The sequence below is a fragment of the Mobula birostris genome, chromosome 28, assembly GCF_030028105.1.
Source record: "Mobula birostris isolate sMobBir1 chromosome 28, sMobBir1.hap1, whole genome shotgun sequence".
Classification (NCBI taxonomy): domain Eukaryota; kingdom Metazoa; phylum Chordata; class Chondrichthyes; order Myliobatiformes; family Myliobatidae; genus Mobula; species Mobula birostris.
In genome coordinates this window covers 24,622,901-24,647,091 of record NC_092397.1, presented here as the reverse complement: position 1 = coordinate 24,647,091, position 24,191 = coordinate 24,622,901, and the positions used below count along the sequence as shown (strand labels likewise).

At 44.2% G+C, this 24,191-nt stretch overlaps 1 protein-coding gene and 1 non-coding gene across 2 annotated transcripts in view; one reads left to right on the top strand and one right to left on the bottom strand.

The window, feature by feature from the left end:
• Nucleotides 1–24,191, top strand: part of LOC140189013 (uncharacterized) — a 1,003,756-nt gene that overhangs the window by 152,985 nt on the left and 826,580 nt on the right. The window lies entirely within an intron of this gene.
• On the bottom strand, nt 2,555–2,626 carry trnag-ucc (transfer RNA glycine (anticodon UCC)). The gene has a single exon. It is a non-coding gene; the product is annotated as a tRNA-Gly (tRNA).

The window sequence follows — 24,191 nt, the reverse complement described above, 5'->3', positions numbered from 1 at the left end:
AACCAGCTCTCCTCCACCACCATTCATCTCCGTCTGGCGGAACTTGTCCTCCCACTTCCTTTCAACACAAGATGAGCCATGGACACCTGCATGGGTCCCAGCTGTGCCTGCCTGTGTGTCGGCTACGTGGAACAGTCTATGTTCCCAGCCTACACTGGTGTCGCTCCCTAACTTTCCCTACACTATGTAAATGACGGCATTGCTACCTCTTTCTGCACCCATGTGGAACTCGTCCACTTCATCAGCTTTGCCTGCAACTTCCACCCTGCCCAAAAGTTTACCTGTCCCATATCCGACAGTTCCCTCCGTTTTCTCCATCTCTCTGTCTCTATCTCTGAAGACAGCTTGTCTACTGATGTCTATTATAACCACACAGACTCTCTCAGCTACCTGGACTATACCGCTTCGCACCCCATTACATGTAAAAATGCCCGCCCCTTCTCTCAATTCCTCCGTCTCCGCTGCATCTGCCTTCAGGATAAGTCCTTTCATTCAACAGCAAAGGAGAAATTCGTCTTTTTTCAAAGAAAGGGGCTTCCGTTCCTCCACCATGACAGCAGCTCTCAACAGAATCTCTTCCATTTTGCTCACGTCTGCCCCCACCGCATCCTCGCTCCCTCCCCCAGGGAGAGGGTTTGTCTTGTCCTCACCTACCTCACCCACCCCAGCCTCCGCCTCCAGCACACAATTCTCTGTAATTCCCGCCATCTCCGGCGGGATCCCACCACCAAACACATCTTTCTCTCCCCCCTCTACGTTCTGCTCTCTGCAGGGATCCCATGTGAATCCCATGTGTGTCCGTCCCTCCCACTGATCTCTCTCCTGGCACTTATCCTTGCAAGTGAAACAAGTGTTACACCTGTCCCTACACATCCTCCCTCAGTACCATTCAGGGCCCCAAGCAATCCTTCCAGGTAAGGCGACACTTCAGCTGTGAGTCTTTTAGGGTCATCTACTGTATCCAGTGCTCCTGGTGTAGCCTCATGTATATCGGTGAGACCCGATACGGATTAGGAGACTACATCGCCGAGCACCTACACTCCCTCCACCAGAACAAGAGCGATCTCCCAGTGGCCACCCATTTTAATTCCACTTCCCATTCCAATTCCGACATGGCAGCCCATGGCCTCCAGTATTGTCGCGATGAAGCCACACTCAGGGTGGAAGACCAAAACATTATATTCCATCTGGGTAGCTTCCAACCTGATGGCATGAACATCGATTTCTCAAACTTCCGGTAATGCACCCTCCTTCACGAAGCCCCATTCTCTTTTCTCTCTCTGACCTTATCTGTTACCTGCCCATCACCTCCCTCTGGTGTTCCTCCCCCTTTTCTTTCTTCCATGGCCTCCTCTCCTTCCCTATTCTCCAGCCCAGTGTCTCTTTCACCAACCAAAGTTTCAGGTCTTTAATTTACCAGCCACCTCCCCACCCCCACCGGTTTCAAATATCACCTCGTGTTTCTTCCTCCCCTCACCGTCTAACTCTGACTCCTCATCGGTTTTTGCTCCAGTCCGGATGAAGGGACTCGGCCCGAAACGTCGACTGTATTTTTCCCACAGATGCTGCCTGGCCTGCTGAGTTCCTCCAACATTTTCTGTGTTGCTTGGATTTCCATCATCTGTAGATTTTCTCTTTGTGCCTCTATCGATGTCGCTCTACACTAACATATTCATATGCCTATCTAAACACATTGTATATCTTCCGTCTCTGAACCTGACAGCCCGTTCCAAGCACCCACCCCACTCTGTCTGAAACCGTGACCCGCATATCTTTAAACTCTCTCCTACCTTAAATTCATTCCCGCTGGAATTTCAAACCCCTACCCTGGGAAACCAATTCTGACTATCTGCCCAGTCTATGTCTCTCATCGAGTCAGGAAGCGAGCAAACAGCATCACTGTAGACCCACCACACCCTGGACATCACCTGTTCCAACTCCTTCCTTCTGGTAGGCGCTTTAGATCACTGTATGCCAGGACCCGTAGGTACAGGAACAGTTTCTTTCCGTCTGCCATCAGTCTTATGAACACTTGAATTTTAGTCTATTATAAACGAAGTCCACCTGTACATACTCTGGTACACAGTACCTCATTGTATATAGTTCAAGGTTATTTACACTATTGTTTTGTTTGCTTTTTGATTCTGTACAGCGAGAGCTCAGGGAAACCGGCATCAAATTCCCTGTATGTGTCACATACTTGGCGATAATAAAGGATTCTGATTCTGATAATTCGGTCAAGTTTCCTCTCAGGCTCTGATATTCCAATGAAGGCAAACAAGCTCAAACACTTTAATCAGGCAACACTTTACAAATCCTGCCGATCCTTCCTGTGAAGTGTCCATTCTTGTAGAATCTGGAATAGAGTCAGAACAGGATTTAACGAGAAACTCTCGAGGGATGTTAATTCCAACTCTGATTCATGACCAGTGAATGATAATTAATGAATCAATTTACACTCACAGCGTGAATTAGCGTGATGGCCCTTAGAGTTCTGCGTGGATCGTGTCTATGTCAAAGGTTTATATGTTATGTAGTCTAAAACTGTACAATCTGCGATGGCCGGGAATCGAACCCGGGTCAACTGCTTGGAAGGCAGCTATGCTCACCACTATACCACCATCGCTCAATGACGTGGCAAAGCATCCGAGTAGTGAGGCGTCTCCCATAGTTCCATGTGATTCGACCAGTCCCCGAGCTGCTTTCTGTCGGATCATTCCTCACTCTGCTGCAAGTTTTATTCCGGTAAATTAATGTCGCCATCCCCAACAGACCGGAGTTATACAACCCACATAATAAATTACTGCTGAACGCAGCAGGTCAGGCAGCATGTAAAGGAAGAGGTACAGTCGACCTTTCGGGCTGAGCCCGTTTGTCAGGACTAACTGAAAGAAGAGATAGTAAGAGGTTTGAAAGTGGCAGGGGGAGGGGGAGACCCAAAATTATAGGAGAAGACAGGAGGGGGAGGGATGAAGCCAAGAGCTGGACAGTTGACTGGCAAAAGGGATATGAGAGGATCATGGGGCCGCCCATCCGTTATTTATTTATTTATTTATTTATTTATTTATTTATTTATTATTATTATTATTATTATTATTATTATTATTATTATTATTATTATTATTATTATTATTATATCTTTTTCTCTTTTTCTCCTTCTGTCCCTCTCACTATACTCCTTGCCTATCCTCTGGGAATCCCCCTCCCTCTTTCTTTCTCCCAAGGCTTCCCGTCCCATGATCCTCTGACGGTGGTGTGGAGAATGCTGAAGAAAATGAATGGTGTCAGAGGTTATAACTAGATTCCAGTATTAGTGGAGAACGGACATTTGATGCAAAGGACAACGAAAAGGCAAAGTGTTTGAGAAACACGTTTGCAAACACACATAGTCTAGACAATATAGGGGATGAGTGTTTTAAGAGAAGAGAGAGCCTCTTGGTGGACAGTGGGGAGATTTGTGAGAAACAAGAGGCATTTGAGATTGCCATGGATGATGACTTTACATTGGCTGAATGGAAATTTGCCACCAGTAAGGCATGTACTATAGACCAGGACAGGATATGGGAAACTATCATATACTGTACTCCAGTATCTGCCTGAGGCAGTCTAAAAGAAGTTGTTTGAGTTTTATAAGAAGATCTGGAAGCAAAGAATGTTCCCAGGAGACTGGAAAAGGTCTGTGGTGAAGCCTGTTGTAAAACCTGGGTGAGATCCGATGCTGTCCAGTTTCTACAGGCCTGTTGTCTCACTTCCTCGTTGTGTAAAATAATGGTGAAAATGATAGTAATTAGGCTGATGATTGTTTTGGATAAGAGAGAATTACTTCGTCACTACCGATGTGGGTTTCGCAAAGGGAGATCTATGACGCCCTTGTACTACTGGGAATCCTTTTACACTGAAAGAATCGGTAGTTGCAGTGTTTTTGGACATTGAAATCGTTTTATGACATGCAATGGAGGGAGAGGATTTTTATTACACTCATTAAGCTTGGTGTTGGCGTTGGTTTTGCAAATGGGTATCATTTTTTAGGGGAATCATTTTCAGTGAGGGTGGGTCATCAGAGTTTGCAGAAGATAATGTTCCTCCCTCCCCAGTATAATGTTATCAGTTTAATATTGTTTAATCTGATAGTTAATTCTACTTTTTAATGGTCTTGGGCCTGAGTTCAGTTTGGCTTTCTATGCTGATGATGGGGCTCTGTGGAAAAGGGGTTGTAATAGTTCCTATGTGGGAAGGTCTTGGACAAACAGCATTATCAACAATGGGAGAATGGTGTTTGGACTATTCTAAATCAGTATATGTGTTTTATTTTTACTCATAAGCATAGGATCTTGGCTTAAGATGCCAAAGATGTACTCTTTTACATTAATGCTGCCCGGCCTGCTGAGTTCCTCCAGAATTGTGCGTGTGTTGCTGAGCGAATGGTATCGATTCTGGAGTGAGGGCAATGGAGGTTGTTGCTGGAGAGGATGAGGCAGACTCAATTAGCAACTTAATCAGAATCAGATTTAATATTACCAGCATACGTCGTGACATTTGTTAACTTTACAGCAGCAGTACAATGACATCCATGATAAATAAATATAGAGAAAAAACTGAGTTACATTAAGTATTCAATATTTAAGTTAAAATATGTAGTTAAACAAGAATTAAAACATAAATTAAAAGCAAAAGTAGTTAGGTAGTGCTCTTGGGTTCAATGCCCATTGAGAATTCAGAATTTGGGTGTCAGAGGGGAAGAAACTGTTCCTGAATCACCGAGTGTGTGCCTTCAGCATTCTCTCCCTCCTTCCTGATGGTAACAGTGTGAAAAGGGCACGTTCTGGGTGGTGGCGATCCTCAATGATGATCGGTGCCTTCCTGAGGCACCGCTCCTTGAAGATGTTGTGTACTACTGAGCCTGGACCCATGGTAGAGTTGACCAGTTTTACAAGTTTTTGCTATTTAATTTGATCTCGTTCAGAAGCCCGCCCCCCCCCCCATACCAGATGGAGATGCAGCCAGTCAGAATGATCTCCACTCTACGTTTCTGGAAGTTTATTTAGTGTATTTGACAAACCAAATCTCCTCCAACTCCTAATGAAATATAGCCGCTGTCTTGCCTTCTTCATAACTGCATCATATGTTGCATCCGGGTTAGATCCTCAGAGATGCTGACACCCAGGAACTTGCAATTGTCCACTCTCTCCACTTCTGATTCCTTGATGAGGATTGGTTTGTGTTCCTTCATCTCACCTTTCCTGAAGTCCACAAGCAGCGTTTTGATCTTGCTGACGTTGAGTGCAAGATTGTTGCTGCAGCAACACTCCACTAACTGGTAGTTCACCCTAATTTATGATTTATTGTCACCATCTGAAATTCTGCAAACAGTGGTTGTATCATCAGCAAATCTATAAATGCTGTTTGAGCGATGCCTAGTCACACAGTTCTGGGTGTAGAGACAGTGGAGCAGTGAGATAAGGACACAGCTCTGTGGAGTGTCAATGTTAATTGTCAGTGAGGTGGAAATGTTATTCCAATCCGCACAGATTGTGGTATTCCGGTTAGGAAGTCATGGATCCAGTTGCAGAGGCCTAGGTCCTGTAGCTTGAATGTGGAGTGAGAATTAATTCCTGCGCTGGGATTGGGCCACGGCGAGTGTGGCGGAGTGGGAAGAAGTTGCTGCTGACTATAATTGCTGCTTCCTCTCCCCTGACCATGGGAAGACGGTTTCCCATTAGCCCACTTCCCAATGTCTGTTGTTGCTGGACAGTGAGTGCTCCGAGTGGTGAATCCCATGGGAAATGAAAGTTGTGTCCATCCCTCTGTTCCTCTCCCGGATCCATACCGGGAAGTGGTGGGGTTTGTCCGTCTCTTCCTTGGTTTGGAGCCTCCTCCATCTGCTGCTCAGAAGAAGCTGAGAGCTGCAGCTTGTGAGTGGCCTCACACACTGGCACTGGCTGCACCAGTCGCTTCACACCGTGTCTGCCTTTTACCTCTTTCACTTTCCTTCTCCTACCTGCAGGAAAGACTTCAATGTTCGCCAATGTTCCCTCTTGGCAAGGCTCAATGAATAGAACAGTGGCTCCATCTCTCACACACAAGGTGTGTTACTGAGCACAGAGATACTGACAGCTCATTTGTTCCACAGTCTCAGACAGCAGAGACATTCAGTCCCACACTGAGCCCAGGACCCAGACACACATTTCCAGTACGACAGTTACAGTGAAACACAGCTGGTCAATATTTCCCTGGTCCCTGGGAAAATATTGAACATTTTCAACAACTTCCTTGAATGCATTCCATGCGATTTTCTCTGGTCCCAATAGAAGTTCTTTGAATTGCCTGTTATTGCTGGCCTGCTTGATTTGTGGACCAGCACAAATGCCTCCCTTAATCTTGGCATCAAATAATCTGACTTGGATTATGAATTGAAATATAAAAATATAGGCAATTTCAAAGAGATGGTGTGTGATAGGGACATTGCATAGTGATTTTCAATATCAGCAGTCCAAATCCATAAGATATACGTACCTAAAAGTAATCAGGAAGCAAAATATTTGTTGTCCAGTGTAGTTGGCCATGTGGGTGAGAGTGCGGGGGAAAGCTGAGGACTACAGGAAGGTATCAGTGGACTGGACAGATAGGCAGGTGGAATTTAATCCGTGAGGTGAGGTAATGCAGATGGGGAGCCCAAAAAGGCCAGGAGACAGACGGTACATTGTGGAATATGGAGAAGAATAGAGGGTCAGAGGGAGAGCATGTGGAATGATTCCTCAGGTTAGAAGGACGGAGCATTCGATGGGTTTAAAAGGTGGATGAGAGGCTTGCTTTTGTTGGCTGAAGATACAGAATGGCAGGGGAGGGAGCTCTGCTGGAATTGTATAGACACAAGTGGGGTCACGGCTGGATCTCTGTGTACAGTCCTGGTCAGCACACCACAGGCTCACACCCACATCCAAATGAGGAGCAGGGGTCCCCACTCAGCAACTCCCACCTGCTCTGTCATTTAATAAGGTCACGACTGTCCTGTTTCAACATTAAACTCCATGTTCCTGTCTGCCCACAGGAACATTTCACCCCCTCCTTATAAACTATCCCCCTCTCTTTCCCTTAAAAGCATACAAGGATATTATCCAAAAAACCTGTCAGTTAATCAATTCCAATGTCTGAGGGTGCATTAAGATTCAGAAAAGAATCTTCTGATCTTTTGCTCAAATCATGAAATACTGGTCCCTGGTTCTAGTTGCCAATGGGTGGAGCACTGGCTTATCGGCATAAAACAGAGAGTGGGAACAAAGGGATCGTTTTCTGGCTGGCTGCCAGTTACCAGTGGAGTTCACAGAGGTCGATGTTGGGACCGCTGCTTTTTATGAGGTATGTCAATTATTTGGACTGTGGGATTAATGTATTTGTGGCAACATTTGCTGATGCTACAGAGATAGGTGGAGAAGCATGTAGTGTTGAGGAAACAGAGAGCCTACAGAGAGACTTAGATAGTTTAGGGGAATGGACAAAGAAGCGGCAAATGAAATACAATTTGCAAAGTGTATAGTCATGCGCTTTGGTAAAATAAATAAATGAGAAGACTATTATTTAGATGGGGAGATGATTCAAAATGCAGAGATGCAAAGAGACTTGCGATGCGTTGTGCAGGATACCCAAAAGGTTAACCTCCAGGTTCAGTCAGTGGTGAAGAAGGCAAATGCAATTTTTTCACTCATTTCTAGATGTATAGAATATTAGAGCAGGGGTGTGATGTTGATGCTCTATAAGGCACTCGTTAGTCCACACTTGGAGTCTTGTGCGCAGTTCTGGGCTCCTTATTTTAGAAAGAATATACTGACATTGGAGAGGGTTTAGAAAATATTCATGAGAATGATTCCAGGAATGAAAGGTTTACCATATGAGGAACATCTGGCAGCTCTTCGGCTGTATCCCTTGGAGTTCAGGAGAATGAATGGGGATCTCATAGAAACATTCTTAATGTTAAAAGGCCTGAACAGATTAGATATGGAAAACTTATTTCCCATGGTAGGTGAGGTCCAGGACAAGACGCATGACTTCAGGATTGTCCATTAAGACCGGACATGCGGAGAAATTACTTTAGTCAGAGGGTGGTAAAGCTGCGGAATCTGGTGCCACGAGCAGCTGTGGAGGCTAAGTCTTTGGGTGCATTTAAAGCAGAGATAGATAGGTTCTTGATTAACTAGGGCATAAAAGGGTATGAGGAGAAGGCAGGGGAGTGGAGATGACTGGAAGAATTGGATCAGCCCATGATCGAATGGCAGAGCAGACTCAATGGCCTACTTCTGCCCCTGTATCTTCTGGTCGTATAAGCACATGGAGACAGTACGAACAGAAAACACAAGCCCAGACTTTCCTCATCAGACAACCAGCTCACTACCAGTATTGGTCCAGTGAACATTCCCTGAACTGATTCCAACACATTGAGATTCTTCCCTGAATAATATATAAATGGGCTCCCCCACCCTTTTTATGGTGTATAAGATGATGAGAGACATTGATCATGTGAATAGTCAGAGGCTGTTTGCCAGGGCTGAAATGGCTAGCACGAGAGGGCACAGTTTTAAGGTGCCTGGAAGTAGGTACAGAGGAGATGTCGGGGGTAAGTTTTTTTATGCAGAGAGTGGTGAGTGCATGGAATGGGCTGCCCGTGACGGTGTTGGGGGGAGTTTACAATAATGTCTTTTAAGAGACTTTTGGATAGGTTCAGGGAGCTCAGAAAACCAGAGGGCTTGGGTAACGCTAAGTAATTTCTAAAGTACATGTGTGGCACAGCATTGTGCACCGAAGGTCCTGTATTGTGCTGTAGGTTGTCTATGTTTCAATGTTTCTATAAGGGAAGCATAAGCTCCCGACATTTGTATTCTGTTCCCCATCAATAAAATGTCATGTTCTCTCTACTACTTATAGCTGCAAACAGGATTAGGAACAGCCCATTCGGCCCACGATACCTCTGCTGACACTGGTGTCAGGTGAGACTGCACTCTGGGGCGCCATGACCATGTAGGGATTTGCATGATGCTGTTACAGCTCGGGGCATCGGAGTCAGAATTCAGCCCCAGCACCTTCTTTAAAGAGTCTCTGTATGTTCTTCCTGTGGATTGCGTCAGTTTTATTCAGATCCTCCTCTTTTTTCCCCACTGTCCAACAATGTAGCGGGAAGGCTAACTCGTGGTTGTAAACTATCTTGTGAATAGATTAGGGTTAAATTGGGTTACCAGGGTTTGCTGGGCAGTGTAGCTCAAAGGGTTTATTTTGCTCTGTGTTTATAAATAAAATTAAAAAAAAACAATCCAAGTGTTATCCAACTTTCCCTATACTAATCCAGACAGCACATTGGGAAATCTTTTCTGCGCCCTTTCCACAGTCCCCACGTCCTTTCTGTGATGTAGCAAACAGAACTGCACCCACGGCTCGAAACGTGACCTAACCAAGGGTTTGTCCAGCTGTAACACGTCATCCTATGGTTTGTACACAACACCATGACTGATGAAGACAAGGCTACCGCACATCTCCATTTCCTTTCAATACCTCTTGCAGGATGATATGGACAGACACATCAAGATATATCACTGCTCCCAAGGGTGCTGTCATTTACTGTGTACATTCCTCCAACATTGGAATGTAAACTCGTCATACTTGTCCAGATTAAACTCTGTCCCCCGTTTCTCCATCCATGATTCCAACTGAACTACATCCAGTTCTGTCCATTTGACAACCTTCCTCACCACCCACAATTGCACCAATATTCATGTCATCAGCGATCTGATCACCCATGTGTGTTTTAATCTGATCAAACAGAGGTCTCATTACTGATCACTGTGCACACACAGGTTACAAATTTACAGTCAAAATCATTCTCAATTCCATCAGCCCAAATGTCACTACAGAGTACACACCACTCAAACCATCCCACACCGAGACTCGAGGAAAGTTATATATTTATCACAGAAGAGTGTTTGAATCAATGGTCTAGTCTTGTTGCTCCAGATGCTCTGCTGCAAAGTACCTGAATATTAGTTCAATGTAACCAGTGGCATCGTCCCTGTGGTATTGATTAAAATGAAAAATAGACTTAATCAAAAAATTCAACTGCAAGAATAAATCTGAAAGAAATGTTGTAATGTTACACTAGATGAGAGATTAAAAGATGCAGTGTTAACCACAAATCTCACACTGTACCAGAGACTGACAGGTACAGAATGAACCTCGCACTCTCACTCTGTACCAGAGACTGACAGGTACAGAATCAACCCCACACTCTCACACTGTCCCAGAGACTGACAGGTACAGAATGAACCCCACACTCTCACACTGTACCAGAGACTGACCGCTGGAGAATCAAGCAGACATTTACACAAGGCACCCAAAACTGACCAGCAGAGATTGACTCCTACACCCTCACTCTGTAGCAGAGACTGGCAGATACAGGAGAAACATCTGCCTAATTGTCTGTCTCTCCCTCTCTCTCTATCCCTCTTTCTCCCTCTCCCTCTCTCTGCCTCTCTCTCTCTCCCCCTCTCTGTCTCTCTCTCTCTCCCTCCCTCTCTCTCTGTCTCTCTCTCCCTCTGTCTCTCTCTTCCTCTCTCTCTCCCTCTCTCTGACTCTCTCACTGTCTCTCTCTCTCTGTATCTCTCTCTCCCTCTCTCTCTCTCCCTCTCTCTCTTTCTCTATCTCTCTGTCTCTCTCCCTCTCTCTCTCTCCCTCTCTCTGTCTCTCACTCTTTCTCACTATCTCTCTCTCTGTCTCTCTCCCTCTCTCTCTCTCTCCCTCTCCCTCTCGCTCTGTCTCTCTCTCTGTGTTTCTCTCTCTGTCTCTCTCTCTCTCTCTCTTTCTGTCTCTCTCTCTCCCTCTTTGTCTCCCTCTCTGTCTCTCTCTCTGTCTCTCTCCCTCTCTCTGTCTCCCTCTCTCACTCTCTCCCTCTCTCTGACTCTCTCACTCTGTCTCTCTCTCCCTCTCTCTCTCCCTCTCCCTCTCTCTCTCTCTCTCTCTCCCTCTCTGTCTCTCTCTCTCAATCTCAGTCTCTCTCTCTGTCTCTCTCTCTCTCCCTTTCTCTCTCTCTGTCTCTGTCTCTGTCTCTCTCTCTCTCTCTCAGCTAACATGTTATCTCACGATTGCCTTTTTTCTCCTTCACTTTCAGTCATCCTGCGTCTATTCATCTCCCTGTTTCAAGTACTTTTTTTTTATTTAAACAGTTTGCCAATTCCTTTGCAGATTGAAATGTTTCTTCTCAATTTCTTTTGACATTTGACAGATTTGAGATGCCCATTAAAGACTGTGACTTCAGCAATATCACACACAAAATGCTGGAGGAACTCAGCAGAATTTCTTGTGTTGACTTGGATTTCCAACATCTGCATATTTTCTCCTGATTGTACATTAGCAATGTGCTCATTTGACCACTCCCATCCTAATCGCCGTCTCACTATTATACCTTTGTTCGAATCTGTGGTTGTGGGTTTTGAATTGAATTGACTTTATAACTTACATCCTTCATATACACAAGGAGTAAAAATCTCTAGTTAAGTCTTTGTTTAAATGTGCAATTTGCAATTTATAGTAAGCATAGAGCATAGAAGTGTAGAATAGTACAGCACAGTACAGGCCATTCGGCCCACAATGTTGTGCGGACCCACAAACCCTGCCTTCCATTCAACTCCCCACCTTAAATTCCTCCATTTTCCTGTCCAGTATGTTCAACAGGACATTTGATATAACATAGAAATACAAGTGTACAATTCTCTCTCTCTCGGTGTGTGTGTGTGCGTGTGTGTGTGTGTCTGTGTGTGTGTGTGTGTGTGTGTGTGTGTGTGTGTGTGTGTGTGTGTGTGTGAGTGTGTGGGGGGGGCTGAGAGAGAGAGAGATCAGGAAAAAGCTGAAGTACTAAACAACATTTACAAAATGGGAAACTGTAGGGACGGAAGTAGAGATCGGTCTGTGTCGCTGGTGTCCGTTCAGAAATCAGTAATTAGCCAACAAAAAGACGAAATCTGTAAATGTCGCTGGTCCGTGACAAAACTCAGACTTTGTAATTAAATCAACCGGCCTATTTTCACCAGAGACTCTGCTGAGGTAATGCCAAAGAATTTTCATGTATTTGTCTCTAATCGCCCGAATATTTACAATAGAGACAAAGGTTTTGAATGAAAGTGTTTGTTCAAGCAACTGTAACTGAGCAAGTTAGTGAGGTGTATAATCGTATCTCTGGAGACAGATCCTCTGTATAAATCAGGGCCGCTTTGAATGCATCAGCTGTCTGCCGGAGCTGTGAATGCAGGAGCAACAGAAATCACAGATTCTCACTGAAATGGTGTATCCAGTCATCTGGCGGATAGAAGACGTTTACTATCCTTTTATTTCAGCCTTCGGAATTCCCGGTAAGCCGCAGTGTCAGCTGCCGTGGGCGATGTTGAAGTTTAATTCCAATGTTGTGATTGATTCTGCCGCCGGTTTAAACGCTCACATTCTCGTCCCGGTATTCCGCTTTTCTTAAAGAGAGTAGAAACACCGGGACGACAGATGCTGGAATTTGGATCTAGAAACAAACCGAGGCAGGAATTTACCGAATCCACCAACATGGGTGGAACTGAACTTGTCAGACAGTGTTCTTCCAGCGGTTTGTGATCAATAATGGGATGTTCCGTCTCTGTGCGTTTGGTCTTGCAGCAGCTGCACTGCATCTGCAAATGTTGTGTTTATAGATCCCGCGGAGATTATACTAATTGATCGTCTGCATTTGTATGTGAGCGGATTTCTGAGTTATGAGCAACACTCAAACAAATGATTGGTAGTAACAATTCAGCAAATGTGCGGACTTTCGTGTTGTAGATCGAATCTATTGTCGATTTTAAATAAATGTCTGCGGTATGCCTGAATGTAAACAGCTGATGGAAAACAGACTGAACTCATTGCAGAGTCAATTAACACAGCCGACCTAGTGCTTCAGAGTGAAACGTTTTCCATCTTATCTCTATCTGACAGACATCTGACGACGGCACCGAGTTTGCTGCTGGACGTTGAATTCCTCTCCCCTGCTTCCCTGTGATGGAATCAACGGGATGCGTCATGCCTGTCTGAGGATTTGCCAGAACTCGCTGTATCTGTTGGAATCGGTCAATGTTCTGTTGTAAAGTCAGTGAGGTGGTAAATGCTGGAACAAGGAACAAACTCGGGGAATGCTGAGCCCCAAGCAGCTTGTATGGAAAGAGAAACCAGTTAATACTCGTGTCAGGGGTCTCTCTGAGAACAGTTCTGAGGAGAGATACGTTAACTGTTTTTCCACATGTTCTGTTTTACCTGCATCAGTGTTTCCAGCATTTCCTGTTGTTGTTCCGTCCTTCGGCCGTTCTGTCGCTGACAGGGATCGCCATGGAAGTTAATGATTGTCTGGTGGAAGAATCCCGCCATCAGCGTCCGGATTTATTCATTTCATCCAGACGAGACCCAGTATTGACTCTCAGGAGGTAGATACCCAGTTTTAGATTTTGTACTGCCACTTCACAGTCCGCTCATCAATAAGAAATCCGTATTCAGATGATATTGACTTTATTTTACTGTGTAAACTCATTCTCTGTCCCGCCGCTCTGCGCCCTCTCTCGACCCTCCCACCGCTAAATGTAACAATAAAGTGGAAATATTACAGGATCCCCTCAAGCTGCAGCATCGGCTTCTGCTCAGTATTTTCTCAACTTGCTGTTCCCTGTCTCTCTTCCAGCGAACTTGGTGGCGATTGTGATCCTGTCCCGGGGAAAGTGCGGTCTCTCCAAATGTGTCACTCGCTACCTGGTGGGAATGGCAGCGGCCGATCTCCTGGTCGTTATCTCCGATCCGCTGCTGAGGGGGACTGCTGCGATTTATTTTCCCCGATCATTCCTGTCCATCACTCCTGTGTGCAGACTCGGTGAATGGTTGATTTTCGCGAGCACTGCGACCTCAGTCTGGCTGACTGTCGCTTTCACCGTCGATCGATTTGTGGCTATTTGCTGTGAGAAGCTGAAAACAAAATATTGCACCGAGAGAACGGCGGCTGTGGTTATCGGGACAGTGAGTGTGCTGGCCTGTTTGGAGACTGTCCCCTGGGGCTTTGTATATGAGTCTGGAGAAACAATTAACGGTGTTCCCTGGGATTGTGTTACTGCACCGAGCTACAAAAACTCTCCCTCATGGGCGACATTTGAGGTGTTTCACCGCAATTTAGTCCCTTGTGTCCCATTCTTTCTGATGTTGCTGTTCAATATTCTGACTGTCAGGCGGATTCTAGCAGCCAGTCGAGCCCGCAGGAGGCTCCGGGGACAAAAGAGTGGAGAGAATGACAAGGACCGGGAGATGGAGAACCGACGCAAATCCATCGTTTTGCTCTTCAGCATAACCGGTAGTTTCATATTGTTGTGGGGAACACTGGTGGCATTTTCTATCTATAAACGGATTTCAATGAGTTTTGTTTATTCTGTCACGGATCCCGGTTACATCACAGAACACACATCGGGAATGCTGCAGGTTCTCAGTTCCTGCACCAACACGTGTATTTACGCCCTGACTCAGAGCAAATTCCGAGAGGAACTGAAGAATGCGGTGAAATACCCTCTGAATCTGATTTTGAAACTCATGAAACGTTAGAAATAAATGCTGCAAAGTTTTACAATTCAGCTGCCTTCATGCTCCCTATTCTATCCCCCCACTTGTGGCTAAATGGAAACAATGTGATGAACAGAGTAACAAAACAAACACGAGAAAATCTGCATTCGCTCGAAATACAAAACAACTCACACAAAATCACATCCTGATGAAAGGTCTCGACTGGAAACGTCGACTGTTTACTATTTTCCTCACACAAGATGCTGAAGGAACTCAGCAGGCCAGGCAGCATTTATGGAAAAGAGTAAGTTGTCGATTTTTCCTGCCGAGACAGTTCACCAGAATCCTGTTAACTGTTTAATCTTTTCCATTTTGTGTGTGTTGCTTTAGAGTTACAAAACAACTGTTTACAGCTGAGCCCGACGGCATCACTGACCTCACCATCCCAGAGAAATCCCTTTTGCGCCTCACCTCTCGCCCTGTTAAATTGGAGCTTGAAGAGAACCTGTTTTTCCTGCTTCCCGGTTCTGACAAAACTGCCTGATCTTGCAGTTTACTTTCGTCTCTATCAACCACTCCTGCTCCCGTCAAAACCCGTCCTTTCCTTCACCTTCCTTTTCTCCTCCATCTCTACCTGTACAGTCTCCCTCTCACTGCCAACTTGAACTATCTTCCTGTAGGAGAATGCTCCTGTTTTACAATTGAAGACAGAGAACCGATCCGTTCACTTGTCTCTCTGTGAGAGATGGAGAGACAGAGAAAGTGAGCGCGAGGCTGAGGGCGCGAAGGAGAGAGCGAGTGAGACATCGCGAGGAAAGGGCGCGCGGGAGAGCACGTGAGGGAGAGGGCGCGACGGAGAGGGTGCCATGGAGATGACGCTAGAGTGAGCGTGATGGAGAGAGCCTGAGGGAGAGCGTGCGGGCGATGGTGAGCGCGAGAGAGAGCGACAGAAGGGGACATCGCGAGGGGGAGAGCGCACGAGGGAGTTGGCGGGAGGCAGAGGGCGCAAAGAAGAGCACGTGAGGGAGAGCGCGCGAGGAAGAGGACACGAGGAAGATGTCGCGGGAGTGAGCGCGAGGGAATGGGCGTGTGGAGAGACAGAGAGAATAGAATGAGAGAGGGAGCGAGATAGTAAAGCGACAGAGACATCGTGAGGGAGAGGGAGAGGGAGGAAGGGAGGAAGGAAGGAAAGAAGCAAGGGAACCGGCTCTGTGACATTGCCGGATCAGCTGTGGTTCCACTCTTTCACAGAGATCGACTTGTTTGTGGATGATTAGTATTATTTTGAATTATGTGCATCTACTACTGTAGACATTAGTTTTTTTGTTCGATATTAAAATCGTACGAGTTCTAACAAATGGTTGGTTTCAACACGTGTGCAGTCTCCTTTGTTTGCGAATGCATAAGTAAATTGCCTGAGCTGAACCAGAGAAGAATATAATGAAAGAATTTTCAAACAATGTTCATTACAAACAGAAAGCACAAAAGTACACGGGGATGGAAAGATATGAATCACATGCAGTGAACACTATAGCTGGGGCACAGACAGGAGTATGTGTGTACATGAGTGAGATTGCAGGATGATGCGTTACCCCAATCATGCCATGGCCAAGGATGTCTCTGAGAAAGTAAGGGCCATTTTGAAAGGGCAGGAGGAACAGCCAGAGGTCATGTTCCTTCTTAGAACTAACAACAGAGAGAAAAGGTCCTGCAAAAAGAATTTAAGGAGTAGGACAGAAAGTTAGGAAATAGTAACTCTCGGCTGGTGATTTCAGGATTATTTCAGGTGCCACACGCTTGCGAGGTAAGATATGGTAAGTTGGTACACTTAAATGTGTGGCTAACAATTCGGTGCAAGAGGGAGGGCATCAGCAACACAGATCATTGGGCTCTCTTCCTGGATAAGTGGGACTGGTGTAACAGGGATTGGCTACAGTGAAGGGGAAGTAATATTCTCACAGGGAAGCTTGCTGAAGCCACTCTGACGATTTTTATCATGAGGCATGTGGAGGGAGTTTTGGGATCCAGACCTACCGGTCCGTAAGTAGCATTGAGCCGATGGGGCATTATTTGTGTGGTGTGTTCACGGATGTTTCCAGTAACAGTATGTAGACGGTCCACCAGGGAGGGAGACATACTTGGTATGGTATTGGGAAATTAACCTAGCAAGACGATTGGAGTTTAATTGGGAAAGATATATGGATCTTAATTCTGGAGGGTTTCAGATGATTATTGATAAGAATTTTTTTTTTCACCTGCAAGTCAATGATTATAAATTTGTGGAAGAATTGGGCAGGTGTCATAGAGAGTTTTCTGGGAGCTGATGTTACTGGTTGTTACTGGATGGAGCTGATGTCAGCTGATGTCTGATACTGTGAGAGTCACATACAGCCCTGCCGGTCAGAATTTAGTAGTTCCCTGTTCCTATGAGGAGGGTAGAGAAGGACAGGGATGGTCAGGAACTTAGGGTGATGAGAAATATTGTATTTGTTTAAAAACGTAAGAGGAGTCATATGTAAGGACGAGGAAGATGAAATTAGACAGGATCTTGGAGGAACATACAGGAAGCAAGAAACAAGTCACACAGTGAATCAGGAGAGTGAAGATTTACCAGGAAATGCCCTCATTCAGGAGGATCAATGAGAATCCCAAGGCATCGTATGCATACACAGAAAACAACAGTGTAGTGGGAGAGGACAGGACTACCCAAGGACAAAGGTGGGAGTTTATGCCCCGAGACAGAGTTAGCATGCGAGGTAGAAAATGAATATTGGTGATCACTAAGGAAAAGGACAAGGAGGAAAGTGTGATGAGAAAGGCTATATGGTGATATTCTCCAGCGTGTTGATACTAAACAGGAAGTGCTGTTGGATCTCAAATCATTTTGATGGGTAAGTCCTTTGGGGGAATTTAGTACATTGGGAGACCCAGACCACATGCAGTTAAATATGATGTTTAAACTGCCGGCACCGTACTTTAAGAACAAAGATCGCAACAACATTTGTTTAACAACCGTTAAACACTCGGACAACCACAGCATTTCAAGGACAGAGAGCTGTACAACCGTGATAATGGACTTCAATTCATGGACAGTATCTATCCCCCAATCCCACTGGACATCTCTCAGGATGTAACAGAGAGTTGGTGAAGGAGAACCGTAACTGATGTGTGCTTCAATTTCCAAAGATTTTTGAGATGCCAGCAGCAGAAAGAGGAACAGAAATGTAGGCAGGTTCTGGAAAGTAGTGAAAACAACAGAGTAGTGTCTGACTGTAATTTCCCCAACATTGGATCGGATTGTCTTATCGTCGAGGCCCCGAGGAGTGGATTTTGTTGACATCATGGAAATATTTCCCAGCATTTACAGCCTATACTATGTCAGTTTGTGCAGATTTAGCATGTGATCTAAAACGTTGACAATGTTCTCTGGAAAACACAGAGGCTTATATTGATGATCTAGTTGTAGGGAATGACACGTGGGAAGAGCATATTGCAACGGTAGAAAAACTGTTTGAAAGGTTGTCCAAGGCTAATCTTACTGTGAACCTCGCTAAAAGTGAGTTTGGTCATGCTACAGTTACATATCTGGGTTATGCAGTAGGCCAAGGCCAACTGGCTCCTGTACAGGCCAAGGTTCAAGCTATTGCTGAGGTTCCCGTTCCAACTGGCAAGAAAGCTTTGACAATGTTTTTTAGGAATGGTTGGGTATTATGGTAAGTTTTGCAAGAACGTTGCTGACATCATTCTGCCCCTAACGAAATTATTTGGGAAGAGTGAAAGATTTGTATGGAATGATCCTTGCCAAGAGGAATTTGAACATCTGAAAGCCATCCTGTGTTATCATCCTCTGCTCAAAGCACCTGATTTTTCAAAACCATTCTCTATAGCAACAGACACTAGTGACGAAGCTGCTGGGGCAGTATTGTTACAGAAAGGTGTGGATGACGTTGAACACCAAGTAGCTTATTTCTCAAAGAAATTTAATGTGCATTAGGAAAATTATTCAACTGTTGAAAAGGAATTGCTAGCACTTATTCTGGCATTTTGAAGACTATGTTTGTCCTGCCCAGAGACCACTTGTGGTTTACACGGATCACAATCCGTTGGTGTTTCTAACTAAGATGAAGGATAGGGATAGAAGGTTATTAAATTGGACTCTGATATTGCAAGAATATGACCTGACAATCAAATATGTGAAAGGTACTGACAACATTATAGCTGATAGTTTATCTAGATGTTAAGTTAGAAATTGTACACGTTTTTGCTCTGTTATCTGATGATTATACATGTTTCAAACTTTATAATTTTCAGTTAAAGTAAAGTTTTGCCTGCATCATTTTTTTTCTAAAAGGAAGGGGATGTGTTGGGGTGCTGAAGTATCCCTGCGAACTGTGTGTGGGGGGGGGGGGTGGGAAGAGATAGAGAAAGAGAGAGAGAGTGTGTGTGTGTGTGTGAGTTGTGGAACAAAGACACTTCGTTAGAAAGAGAGAGAAAGAAAGAGAGAGAGAGGCAAGGACTGCTCACAGTTTGTTTATACTTTCTACAAGGACACTAGCAGCATCCATGTTCTTACAGAGAGAGAAGGGAGGAGCTGCTCTATGGACAGTTGGTATTCAGCGTGGTGAGATAAATAGAAGGTCAGCTGTTAGACCTACAGACACATGGTTTTGGACACTGAATGAGCTTTGTTGTGCCCACAGAAAAGTTGGGGTTTGGAGGATTGATCAGGCGGATCGATCAGTGGCTCTAGCAGTGCAAAAAGGGTGTGACCGGTGGGGAGTTATTCGTGTACCACCCTTGCTGGGTTGACAATTCCACCACAGAAGAATGATCTGAGTCTGTTGTGGTCGTAGTCGGTGACTTCTAAAGGATTTCCGAGGACAACAGGAAGACTTACGGCGTCAGCTCACCTGAAGACTCAGACTTCTCCCTCTCTCTCGCTCCATCACTACTCAACTCAATACCACGAACTGAACTGAACTTTACTCTCATTGTAAGACTATCTATTTACCCCTAGACTTGATGAAGCTTGCTTTTCATATATTTCCACATTTACTTATATATATATAATCACTGCTAACCTGTTTGATTTATCTACACTTATATTACTGAATTACTTAGTAACTAATATATACCATTAGTTATTTGCAATACTGGATTCCAAAGTGTTTTCCATTTCTGCTGGTTCTTTAACCCTTCACAGGGTACATGACAATAGATATATTGTATGTGCAGAGTAAGTAATTTCATATATTCCTTTCCATTCTAAAATTAAAGGACATAATTTCGTGGTGCATTTTGCTGACATGGATTAACAATCTTTTGACTGACTGGAAACAGACCAAGGGAGTTTCTTCTCTGCTATGTGGCAGACATTTACTCTTGGGCCAGATCGGAGTTTTGAAACAGCTGCTCATAATCCACATGTCACCTGGCCAAGTTAACTACATTTAGACACTCCAAGTTCACAGACGGCAGGGAGCTGGGAATAGAATTTAAGAACTGATCGATGGGGAGATACTGAGCAATTATGCAATAGGTTAGTTTAGGCATACCTGGAGTATTGTGTTTGTGAAACAAATTTGCATCCCCTGTTCACTCACCTGTCGATCTGTTAACTTCCTGAATCCAGCCCGGCAGAGGTATCGTCGTCATCTCCTAACAATTCACTTTCATTCCATGTCTTTTCATTATCATTTCACAGTCAGTGATGACATCTCTCTCTGACCAGCCTCCCACAGGCAAAAGTACATTCACCGGGAAGCACAGGAAAGACACTCCAGTGGTGGCGCTCATCTCACGCACAATGGAAAACAATGCTGTTTCTTACCATCAATCACTCCAGGGACAGGACTTCTCTGAAGGAATTCCTCACATCTGTCCCTTGCTCTCAAACATCTTCAACTGTATCCTCAATGGTTTTTCAGTGAGTGTCCTGTATACTGCTGATGTCTTCCTCAGTGAAGACTGATGCAAAATACTCGTTCAGTTCCTCTGCCATCTCCTTATCTCTCATTACAATTTCTCCAGCATCATTTTCTATCAGTCCTATATCTACTCTCACCTGTCTTTTACTCTCTATATACTTGAAAAAGCTTTTAGTATCCTTTTTGATATTATTTGCTAGCTTCCTTTCATAGTTAATCTTTTCTCTCTTAATGACCTTCTTGGTTTCCTTTTGTAAGGTTTAAAAACTTCCTGATCCTCTGTTTTCCCACTAATTTTTGCTTCCTTGTATGCACTCTCCTTTGCTTTAACTTTAGCTTTGACTTCTCTTGTCAACCACGGTTGCATCCTTTTTCTACTCAAAAATTTCTTCTTTTTTGGAATATACCTGTCTTGCACATTCCTCATTTCTCGCATAAACTCCAGCCACTGCTGCTCTGCTGTTTTTCCCGCCAGTGTCCATTTCCAGTCAACTTTGGCCGGTTCCTCTCTCATGCCACTGTAATTTCCTTTACTCCACTGAAATACCGACACATCAGATTTCGGCTTCTCTTTTTCTAATTTCACAGTCAACTCAATCATGTTATGATCAGTGTCTCCTAAGGATTCCTTGACCTCAATCTCTCTAATCCCCTCCGGTTCATTACACAATACCCAATCCAGTACAGCCGATCCCCTAGTGGGCTCAACAACAAGCTGTTCTAAAAAGCCATCTCGCAGACATTCTACAAATTCTCTCTCTTGAGATCCAGTGCTGACCTAATTTTCCCAATCTACTCGCATGTTAAAATCCCCCACAATTATCATAACACTGCCCTTCTGGCAAGCCTTTTCTATTTTCAGTTGTAATTTGTAGTCCACATCACTGCAGTTGTTTGGAGGCCTATAGATAACTGCCATCAGGGTCCCTTTACCCCTGCTATTTCTTAGCTCAACCCATAAAGATTCTGCACCTTCCGATCCTATATCACCTCTTTCTAATGATTTAATATCATTTCTTACCAATAAAGCCATGCCTCCCCTTCTGCCTACCTTCCTATCCTTCCGATACACCGTGTATCCTTGGACGTTCAGCTCCCAGAGACATGCATACTTTAGCCAGGTCTCAGTGATGGCCACAATATCATACCTACCAATCTGTAACTGTACAACAAGATCATCCACCTTATTCCTTATGCTGTGTGCATTTAAGTACAACACCTTAAGACCAGTATTTGATACTTTTCGCTTTGATTTCACTGCAACTTTATTGCACTGCAACTCATCCCAATGGCTACAAATTTGCCCCATCACCTGCCCGTCTTTCCTCACATCTTTACTGCTCACTATCTTAGATTTATTTCTGTTTTCCCCTTCCTCCGCTCTATCATTCCGGTTTCCATCCCCTGTCAAATTAGTTTAAACCCTCCCTAACAGCTCTATTTAACTTTCCCGCCAGGATATTGGTCCCCTTCGGGTTCAGGTGTAACCTGTCCTTTTTGAACAGGTCATACTTCCCCCAGAAGAGATCCCAATTAACCAAGAATCTGAAGCCCTGCCCCCTACACCAGTCTCTCAACCACGCATTCAACTGCCTGATCCGACTATTCTTGCCCTCGCTAGCACGTGGCAGGGACATATGAACAGCGTTTGTTCGCTCTTGGACTGTATTCCTTGGAGTTTAGAAGAATGAGGGGAGACCTCATAGTAACATTTCGAATGTTGAAAGGCATGGACAGAGTGGATGTGGCAAAGTTGTTTCCCATGATGGGGGAGTCTGGTACGAGAGGGCATAACTTAAGGATTGAAGGGCGCCCATTCAGAACAGAAATGCGAAGAATTTTTTTTCAGTCAGGGGGTGGTGAATCTATGGAATTTGTTGCCACGGGCCAAGTCATTGGGTGTATTTAAGACAGAGATTGATAGGTATCTGAGTAGCCATGGCATCAAAGGTTATGGTGAGAAGGCGCGGGAGTGGGACTAAATGGGAGAATGGATCAGCTCATGATAAAATGGTGAAGCAGACTCGATGGGCCGAATGGCCGACTTCTGCTCCTTTATCTTATGGTCTAATATATTCATGGTATTTCTTTATCAGACCGGCATTTGTCAGATTATTGGCCAGAAGGGCTATTTTATTGAAATGGAAAGATGCCTCTGCTCCCACTTTGATACAATGGTTCTCTCAGGTGATGTTATGCTTAGTTTGGAGAAAATCAGAAGTCGAACTTTTGATCCTCGATTTATCTTTGAGAAAAGATGGGGTTCATTTGCAGGCTGCTATGATTTGATTTGAGTTAATTAAGATGGCCCCCTTCAGATTCTTGTTTAAATGGATTTGGTTGGCGGATTGATGTTTTTCTTTTATGGAACCTTGTATGGTGTATAGCTCCAGGGTTGTGCTCCCAATGTTTGTTTGTTTTTTTAGTAGGGTTTTTTTTTGTTTTAGTTAGTAGGGGTTCTTTTTCGCTTTCTTGTTCTCAAAAAAAGTTTTAACATTTTGTTTTTTCTTATTATTTTTGATATATTGTTTAGCTTTGTTAATCAGCTATTTGATAATTTAATTTTTATTGTACATATTGACATATTCACTTGATTACTTTAATGTATTTGTCATTGATTTTCAATAATAATTAATTAAAAAGATTTTTACCATGAAATGAAAATGACGGAAATGAAAATGTAGATGGGTGCTTTAGTTAGTTTGTGAATTATACCAATAGTGGTGCAGTTGTGTATAATGAAGAAGATTGGCAAAGAATACAGCGTAATATAGATTATTCGCAGATAAGAACAGAGAAATGGCAGATCAAGCTGAACACGGGTAAATGTGAGGGGTTGCAACTTGGTAGACTAAAAGCGAGTAGTTAAATGTTAAGGAGAAGAACCTTAGCAGTGTTGCTGAACAGAGAGGTTTGATGTCCAGGTTCACAGCTCCTGGAAAGTGACTACACAGGTCAATCTGTGGTTAGGAATGCTTATCAAATGCTTGCTTTTATTAGCTGAGTTACTGAGTTCAAATCAAGAAGTGATGTTTCAGCTGTAAAAGGACTCCACTGAGGCCACATCTGAACTATTGAATATAGTTCTAGTTCACCCATTTTGAGAATTGAGCATTGGAGAAGGAGCAGAAGAAGTTTACTAGGATGCTGTCTGGTTTACAGGGCATGTGCTAACATAAGTGGTCTGACGAACTTGGTAGTTTTCTTTGGAGTAGCAGAGGCTGAGGGGAGATCAGAGATTTATAGCATTATGGGAGAGAAGGATCGAGTAGACACGGAGTGTCTTTATTGTAGGGTAGCAGTGTCTAATAGATTGAAGATGAGAGGTAATGAGATGTGAGGGATATGCTTTTTTTTTAACTCAGAGAGTGCCGGAAGCCAATTATGGTGGCAGAGTTAAATATATTGGGTGTTTTTATGGGACATTGAGATAGGTACATGAATATGAGGAGGATGGGGTGCGATGGACTTTGTGTCGGTGGGAAGGATTAGTTTTGGGGGGTTTACTGAGTTACTTTTCAGATGGTTTGGCATGATATTATGGGGCAAACAGTCTGTTCCTGTGCTGTGCTGTTCCATGATTTGTTCCATATACTGGAAACCAGTATGACAGAGCTGAGTGTAACCCAACAGGTTTACAAGTAGATGATGGGTATAACATGAATGTATGGAAGAACAAGCCAA